General features: G+C 43.2%; 1 pseudogene; it reads right to left on the bottom strand.

Annotated features, from left to right (window-relative positions):
• Window positions 1–1,210: 1,210 nt before the first annotated feature.
• On the bottom strand, window positions 1,211–1,818 carry LOC102416815 (annotated as a pseudogene).
• Between the last annotated feature and the right edge of the window lie 7,717 nt (window positions 1,819–9,535).

The raw sequence follows: 9,535 nt of genomic DNA, 5'->3' as shown, positions 1-9,535 counted from the left end.
GTGTGTCCCTCCCACCCAAGGAGTCCCATTCTCTAAACCTGGCCTAGTCTGTACCTGGCAGATGTTCTTAGGGAAGAAGCAGAAGTGACTTTCTGCATTCCAGCACCATCTAGGGCCCTGGAATGGAATTTATAATGTTCCAAAGGTCCAAAGGAATGGCACAAAGTAAGGACTGGCACCTTCAGCCCATTCCGCAAGGTGTTGCCAAGCAGTGGGCTGAAGGCAGAGGGGTTATGCACATCTACCTTAATGGATTTTCTTTTGTCACAGAGGCTCTAGTTATCCATAGAGCGAAACTGCACCTATTCAGGTGGTGTTTTTAGCACCACTACTTGAAATCCCACCCCTTCCTGCTCTTGGTTGAGGGGGTCAGGGGACTAGAGAGAGGATGAGTAGAGAGAAATGGATGAGGTTTTGAAAAGGGCCAATGGATTTATTAGGTGGACTATGAAAGCTATCTCGACAAGTGCCATCAATCTTGTTTTACAGATGGAAACCTAGGACTAGAGAATATGTTGACCAAGTTCCTCAAAGGTTCTAAGAGGAGACATAGTAGTCAAATTTCAGTTCCTGGGGTTAGTTTTATAGATCCAAAGGACGTGGACAGCATGGAATGTGGTCTTTCCAGCAGCATGGCACATGAGACCCTGAGGTTCCAGGACAAAGAGGGGTGACACTAATCTATCAACCTCAGTTAGGACACACTATGATTTCAGGTACTTGTCTTCTTCTCTGTGTATTTTAATTGACCTTGTCTATGGGCTAGGGTGTTTCTAACAGCAAGAAACAGGAAGAGACTCACACTTATTTAAGTGACAGACATTTAAAATCTTACATAGAACGTTTATACAATGGAATACTATGCAGCTGTAAAAAAGAAGGATCTCTTGCCCTAGCTGGTTTGGTTCAGTGGATAGAGCATTGGCCTGCAGACTGAAGGGTCCTGGCATCAATTCCGATCAAGGCCACTTGCCGGGGTTGTGGGCTTAATCCCCAGTAGGGGGTGTGCAGAAGGCAGCCGATCAATGATTCCCTCTCATCATTGATGTTTCTGTCTCTCTCTCTCCCCTCTCCCTTCCTCTCTGAAATCAATAAAAATGTTTTTTTTTAAAAAAGGAAGGATCTCTTTCCCCCCCCCAAATCAATATAAGGCTTTTATTGTACATCTTTATAGTTTCATAAACAAGTGTGACAAATCATTCAGCATCTTGGTGTTTCTATAGCTGGACAACTTAGATCTTATTCATCAGCCTGCTTAACTGTCCCTTTTTCAGAAACATAGATACCATCCAAAATTTTTCTGATATCCTTGTTTTTAACTGTTGTGGCTTGCTGAATCAAAGCAGCAGAATTTGATACAAGTTCAAGGTCATTTCCTTCAAGAATCAACTCATCTTTCTGGGCTCAAGATACTGAATAAGCAACGCCTGACCTCATCCGAACTCTGGGGATGTATTTTTCGCCCAAGAAATTTCTAATTTCAACAAGAGAACCATTCTCCTGAATAACGATGTTGATGGGGAAGTGAGCGTACACAGACCTCATCTTGTAACGGAAGCCCAGTGTAACATACTTGATCATGTTCTGTACATGACTGCAGATAGTGTGAACTGTGGCCAGTTCCTTTCTATTTCCCTGCCATTTGTCAACCTGGAGCCTCTTCTTTTTCTTTCGAAGGAGACTGAACTCTACATTGATGTGGTTGAAGTCCCTCCTCAGGGTGCCTCTGGGGCCCTTCACAATAACTGTGCATCCCTTCAGAGTGATGTTCACATTTTCTGGGATGTCCACAGTCTGTTTGCTGAGAATGGTCTTCATCCTCACAGTAGATGCAGCAAAGAGCAAGGAAGGATCTCTTATCCTTTGAGGCAGCAGGGAGGGACCTGGAGAGTATTATGCTAAGTGAAATAAACCAGTCAAACACAGACAAGTATTACATGATCTCATTCATATGTGGAATCTAATGAACAAAATAAACTGATGAACACAATGGATCCAGATACATAAAAGCATGGAACATACTGATGAATCTCAGAGGAAAGGGGAGGGGAGGGGGAAGAGATGAACCAAATAACTAATATGCTTATATGCATAATCCATGGACACATATAATGGTACAGTGAAGGCTTTGGGGTACGGGGTGTGGAGTGTAGGTCAATGGAGAAAAAAAGGGATGTCTGTAATACTTTCAACAATAAAGATGAATTAAAAAAAAATCTCACATAGAGAAAGTCTAGAGGCAGGATGGACTCTAGGTAAGATATACTCATCTGGATCCATTTCTTTGTGATTTGCTCAACTTCCTTCTCCTCTAAGGGTTAATCTTGTTTCAGGTGTCTTCTCTCATGGTTTCAACATGGTTGCCATCAACAGCTGAGCCAATACATTTTCTTCTTTCACACACAGGCAGATAGGAAAAGCATGGAATAAAAATCCTTCCCTAGCACAAAATGTAAGTTTTTCCTTTTTACCTGATTAGCCACCTTAAGTCATTTGCCAATTTCTAGACAAATAGCTGTTGTTAAGGGAATGCCAGGCGGTGATTGGCTTAAATCTGAGATCTTGATCTGGTCAGGGAGACGAGATTGCCGTGATTGGGTCAGTGAGTTCAGAACCCACATCTGAAGGCACATTGATAAGTGAGGGAGGGCAGAGACCCGAACAAAACTAGCTTCCTAGAAAGGAGAGAGGGATGAGAGATACTGGGTAGATACCCAAGCGAGTCCATTTTGATTAGCACTTAAGCATCCCAAAAGAGAGCTGCTGATATCTGAGGGAAAGATCGATGACTTCAGAGATGGAATAGTATGAAAACTACTTATCCTCTCTCCCTGGCAAGAGAAGTTGTGATGAGGTGGCAGGGTTGGTAGGGTCTATACTTGAAGCATAAGTTATAGCAATTTTTGCAGGAAATGACTGCATGAAGCTATTTTCCTTATAAAGGAGCCATAAAACTGACAGGCTCCTAAGAGCCTTACAGTGGACCTTTACAGAAAGGTTAAGTGCCTTGGCCAAGGTTAGAGTGTCAGATCCTATACTAGAAACAGGTCTTGTGGCTCATATTCCAGTGCTCTCTCCATAACCCCGGGGAGATGTCAGTGCGGTGAAAATGACATCAGCCCTTTGGTGGTAAAGGTATGTGTAAAGAATGCAAATTTTAACCCTGGGCAAGTTCCTTAACTTCTTTAGGCTCCAGTTTACTCACTATTGTAATGAAGGAATCTTATTAGAAGATAATGAAAGTACATTCCAATTCTAAGAATCTATGAATAGCTTTAAATCATGGTTCTCTTCCAAGAACCTGACAACACTTTTTCTATTAGGTCATTTAACTGCTGATTATTTGTTTAAATAGTTTCCCAGGAGTGACCCAGAACATCCTACATAATAAACCAGTTGTTAACTCATAAACAATATGGACAGGATTCATCATCATTATGCTTCCCAACTGAACATCCCTGGGGCCTCTAGTTGCTTGGACACTCTGGTTAATGGAGTGTTGTCAGGGATTCCCCATGTGGGTGACCACTTTTCCAAGAATTAGAAACAACAGACTTAACAGATACTATACTGGGAAAATGTGCTTTTAAATAAATGAAATAGAACTGTGAAGAATCAAATAACTTTGTGTTCTTCTTTCACCTCCCTTCTTATCTTGGTGTTCTTGTTCACCATCCCACACCCTATTACCATAAAGATCTCAGCTTGAATCACTAATCTTCACTTAACTAGTTGAGATTTACAGTGTTATGTTTCCTGGAGTATTTGTAGAAAATCTTAAAGCCTCCAGACCCAAAGAAGTACAGTTGGCCCTCCATATCTGCAGGTTTTGTACCTGCAGATTCAACCAACTGTGGATTGGAAATATTCAGAAAAAAATTGTTGCATTGTTGTTGATGTGTACTATGTAGTTAGGCCTATGATGGTTGCATCTGTACTGAACATGTTTAGACTTCTTTTCTTATCATTATCCTCTAGTCTAAACAAAAAGGCATAACAACTATTTACATAGTATTTACATTGTGTTAGGTATTAATAAGTAATCTAGGAGTGATTTAAAATATATGGGAAGGTGTGCATAAGTTATATGCAAATATTACACTATTTTATATACCGGACTTGAACATCTGTATATTTTGGTATCTGTACGGGTCCTGGAATCTATCCCATGCAAATACTGAGGGATGACTGTATACAGCTAATGGTAGCATTTTTTTTTGTCCTGTGATGGTCCAGCATAAGATACATTACACTGCAGTGGTTCTCAACCTTCTGGCCCTTTAAATACAGTTCCTCATGTTGTGACCCAACCATAAAATTATTTTCGTTGCTACTTCATAACTGTAATGTTGCTACTGTTATGAATCATAATGTAAATATCTGATATGCAGGATGGTCTTAGGCGACCCCTGTGAAAGGGTCTTTCGACCGCCAAAGGGGTCGCGACCCACAGGTTGAGAACCACTGCATTACAGGGGCAAAGAAGTCTTCTTAGCGTACCACAAAGCATAGAATCTATTCTGTTTCCAAGAGGGATAATAAAACCCCAAAGTTTCAGGCCTCCTTTGGAACATGAGTTGGTGCTATAAGGAAGGCATGCAAGAGAGGAAGAAAAAAGGGTTTCTAGAGTTTCAGAGAATTTATGTTCAGTGTTCTCACTTAATTCCCTCACAATGACTTTATGTTATCCCGCTGAGGAGAAGATAAATGACTTGTATATACATACCCTTAAGAAGAAAAAACACACAGAACAATAGGTAGAGTAAAATTGTATTTGTAGTAGTCAGAATAGTCTAGGCTATTCTTTAGTAACAGCAAATCTCAGAAACTTAACATGACTAAGGTTTATTTCTTGCTCACATCATGGTCCAGTGTGGGTCAGTTGGCTCTTTGGTGTGGCTTTCTTCCAAGTGGGGACCTGGAACCCATGCTGCCTTCATTTTATAATTCCATTTAGCCATGGGATGAATCAGAGTCACCAAGGAGAAAGCATTCTCAGTCATAACTCTTGGACCAGAAGTGACATGTGACTTCTATTCACATTCCTATTGACTACAACTCAGCTACATGTTCCCAACCTAATTGCAAGGAAAGCTGGGAAATATTTTATTGCTACATGCCTAGGATTAAGTCTAATGTGGTGAATACATATTTTGACATGATTTTTGCTACATTATTTATGTGAGAAGGAAAATAAACTTTCTGTGTATATGTGAATATGCATTTACACAAATAGAAAGAAAAAAGTGTGGAAGGATATGCAGTAAAGTGACCTCTAAGGAAAGCAGTGGGATTGACAAGGTAAGATAAGATATAACTAAAGGGGACTTTTAGGATTTAATACTTTTTTTGTATTACATTAAAAATTTTTTAGAATGGTGTATTTATAAATTACCTGTATTATTAAACAAAAACCTCCTCTCCCAATACACATAATAACATACTCCAAAATGCACTATGTCCTCCCACAGTCTCTACTTTTTAGGAGGTCTTTTTTCTCTAGTCTGCTGGGACTGATGTTGGTGACTCAGATTATTTAATGATATCCTATTGAGAGGGATTGCTTTTTTCACACTTAACAAAGGGATACAGAGGTTCCAGGAAGAATTTTTGGATCAGTATCAACCCTTTTTCCTTCTAGCCCAGAGACCTAAAGATCAGAGGGAGAGCTACTTAAGCTATAGTTGCATCAAGCACTCAAACGACATTGAGAATCTGTCTCTCTCACTTTGCTCTCTTCAGCACTGGCTTCATCTTTTGGGAGGCTCCTCTTCATGGTGGCAAAATGGATCATAAGCACCTTCTAAGGTGGGGCCTCAGCGAAGGTGGGTGTCCCTCAGTATATGTGGTGAGGTAGGTTAGGAATGGCTGGAAAGCTTGGGGAATTGAGCTGGGTAATGATATTTGTGTGGAATCTAGTTTGGGCTGCTTACATGGAAACACTCTTTTTGGCCTGAGTCATTTTTGCACTTGCAGCTCAGGAAGGTGGAGGAGTCCCAGCAGGAGCCAGGATCTGCAAATCAAGCCGCCATCCGGTGAACCATGCCCTCTCGACATTTTGACGAGAGAGCACGGTGCTGTGGTCATGCTGGCCTCCAGGTCACTATTGGGCTTTGGATTTGCCAATCCCTGCTGTCTGCTTTACAATGGCATATGTTGATCCATGCTGGCTGATAATGCACCCAGCGGGTCTCCAAGATACCTATAGAGGCTGTCCTCCTTCTGAGACCTCCCAATAACATGCCGCATGTCCCCTTTGCTATCAGTTTCACAGTGCAGGGACCTTGGAATGTCACCCAAGACCTGATTTTCTCTCTGAACACATGGAGACCTTCTCACAGAGATCTGAGACCACCTTAACCCCAAGGCTTTATGTAGTTGAGGTGGAAGAGATGGGTTGACTCATAATTTTCAGAGAGGAACTCAGTGACTCTCATGTCCTCCCAATGAGATGGTAAAAGAATCTATCAGACACTGTGATCCTGATTGGTCAAAACCCATGGATGGACACTGGACAGGAGTCAAAGAGTGATAGAGGGGGAGCACCAACTTTATGAAGGTCACATGGCTATTTCCTTCATTTGTTATTTTTGACAGACTGAGGTGACCATGACTCAGAACTTGGTTCCTCTATTTCTTCACCTCCTTGATGGCTTCCTCTGAGTGAAGTGCAAGGGCAAAACACAGATAAGGACAGAAAGACAAGAAGAGCATGGGGCTGGGTGCTGTGACCAATTTTTAGGTTTAAGGAGTTTATCACTTAATGTTTCTTTATCATTTAGGGAGTTAGAATGCCTAAACCACAGGACCCTTTAGGGTTCTCTATTGTTATTTCTTTTTGTACATTTTTCCTGGAGAGCTGCCAAGTGTAGTTATAGAGAGGTGGTGTCCCAGTCACAAGTTATGCCCCAGCCATAGAGCCAAAGGAGACAGGAGCGAGGTAGTGGTCAAGTAGACATGTAATTCTATAAAACCCCAGAGGACACTTACCAGGCTCCTTGGAGGCAATTTTGGTTCAGTCCATGCAGGGATGTTTATCATCCAGAGCTGTCCCTACATGGAACAGGCTGTTTTATGAGATAGTGAACACCTTGTTAATGAAAATGGTCAAGCAACAGCAGAAGGATGAGCAGACAGGGAAACTGTGGAGGAAATTCCTGAGCAAGACCGAACTCTAAGGACTCATGGAATTCCATGAGTTTATGACTCAGTGGAATGAAATCCTTCCAGGCTCAAGATATATTTGGCTCCATTGCTGTCCTTTCTCTGGTCCTGGTCTGGCCTGGATGGCCTGGCTGACATCCAGGAAGTGTGAGCACTGGGCCAGGCCAGGCAGTGCCTTGCAGAGTGGGTGAACCTGCTGGGACTTCCTCTCAGTTCCTCATCAACAGCTGCTTGAATTAATCTCCAGGGCTGTGAGCATTCCCATGTTCTCCTGAACTGCGTGCATTGTGCTACTTCCCAACTTCCCACTCCCCCAAATCCACAGAGCTATTGATTTTATTTTCACCCTCAGAGGAGACACATATGAGGAGAAAGAGGCTTAGATGTCCCGAGGGCCCTAAGGGAGCATGCTTGAGAGTGGTAAAGCTGGAGAAAGGAATTTTTCTTCTATCTTCTGTTATCTATTCCATTGGAGTAAACTGGACAGGGAGTATAGGAGAGTGAGCAGGGAGGGGGCATGCAGGTACTGACTGGGCTTGTTGTGTGTCTGGATATTTCATCCCCAATCTAGAGTGAAGATAAGAATAGGCGAAGACATGAGGCTACTAAGTAAGAGAATGTGTGGAATTGAGCCCCTTGCATCTGGGGTTGTGTGATCAGAATCCCAAAATGTTTGAGCTGCAAGAGATACTCCAAATTATCTGTCTCTCCATCCATTGTACAGGTGAAGAAATTGAGACTCGAAGAAATACAGTGTTCATTAAATCAGCATTAAAGGCAGGCTGGGGTCACCTGGCCCACCTGGGTTGTTTCTCCTATGCCAACTTGGAAGACAACTTCCTTCAGAGCCCCATGGCACCAGACTTTATAATGCTAAAGACAACTCACCTTGCACAGAACCTTTCAAAAGTACTCTCAAAGTGTTTTCACAAACTCGATCTCATTCCATCTTCACCCCAGCCCTGCAAGTAAGCGAGGACTCCTACAGCAGTAATGAAGGATTCTGATCATAGAGAATTCCACCTGTGCACAGGTTGTGAGGACCATGGGTATGACTACCCACCTGGTGGGCATGTTGAGCACCTCCACAGTGGCCTGGGCATCATTGCCCTCCTAGTGCCCCTTTCTCATGCCCCCTTTTGGAGAGAACATGTTCATTTGCCCATCTTCCCTGTCATTTATCAAGTCATTGGCAGAGTTTTCAATTAGTCTCCCTGACTTCCAGCACTCCAGTCTTGGAGCTAGTGGAGCACTTCAGTGACAAAAATCAGTGGAGACTTCTTGGAGCTGTTATCAAGGCCCAAAAGGAACATTTTCTGCTGCATCAGAAGCTTTCTGCTACCACAGAGCTGTAGGCCCTTTAGAATGTGTGCTGTGACCTTTGACAGATGTTGGGCCAGGCAGGACAGAATGCACAAAGTAAAACTGTTACCCCATTTTGCCTTTTATCATCCTATATGATTGGAAAAAGGAAGTCAGGACACCAGATCTCCACATTCTCTCCATTTGTCCCTCCTTAAGGCTCAAGAGCCAGAGTCTCAAAGCTGGGAGGGCTTTGAGCAGGGCTGTGCCAACGCTCCTTCAGCCCCTCATGGCTCTGGCACAGTGTCTGGAACAGTTGATGCCTCTTCCTGCAGGCAACACTGAGCCCACTGTCCCCCTCTCCTGGGCTCCATCCACCGTCTGCTGTCCTCCTGAGCCTAATGAGTCTCTCCTCCCAGGTGTGTACTCAAGACCTTGTGAAAATCACTCTAGACACAGGGAGATTGATCCCACACACCAGGAAGGTGACTCCCCAGCCTTTCCTGGGCACCTGTTCCATCACCTCTCCCACACTCATTGTCCGGAAATTCTTTGTTGCTGCCCAAATACCATAGGCTAAAGGCAGTTCCTCTTTGTAACCACTCAGATGGGCAGCAGCACCCAGGGGCCAAAGGAGAATGGGAGAGAAACTCCAAACCTGGCCATGGGTCTCATGACCTGTGTCTGCCTGTCCTTCCTTAAGGGTGCTCACAGTTGTTTCTACTTATAGAGTGCTTTCCCACTCACCATTTGTTTGGTCTTTGTTGCTGAGGAGAACATTGAGCTGGAATTCCTAAAGTGGAGATTATGACAGTGAAGGGGGTTAAGGGACTGGGTCAGAGTCAAAAAGTCAGTGACTAGTAGGGTTGGGTTCTAGTTATTTAACTCCCATCTGTGGCATTTGCTGTACAGACTCTCTTTTCTCACCTTCTTATGAAGTCTTTCATTTCTATACCTTCATGGCTGCCTTTAGTCCCAACTCCTCCCCTTTTTGAATCCAACATCCCTGAGTAATATCAATGCACCAGTCCATCTCAGTCACATTGTAAACACACACACCTCATATACA

The sequence above is a fragment of the Myotis lucifugus genome, unplaced genomic scaffold, assembly GCF_000147115.1.
Source record: "Myotis lucifugus unplaced genomic scaffold, Myoluc2.0 scaffold_3, whole genome shotgun sequence".
NCBI classification, from domain to species: Eukaryota; Metazoa; Chordata; class Mammalia; order Chiroptera; family Vespertilionidae; genus Myotis; species Myotis lucifugus.
This window is presented reverse-complemented; position numbering and strand designations above follow the sequence as displayed.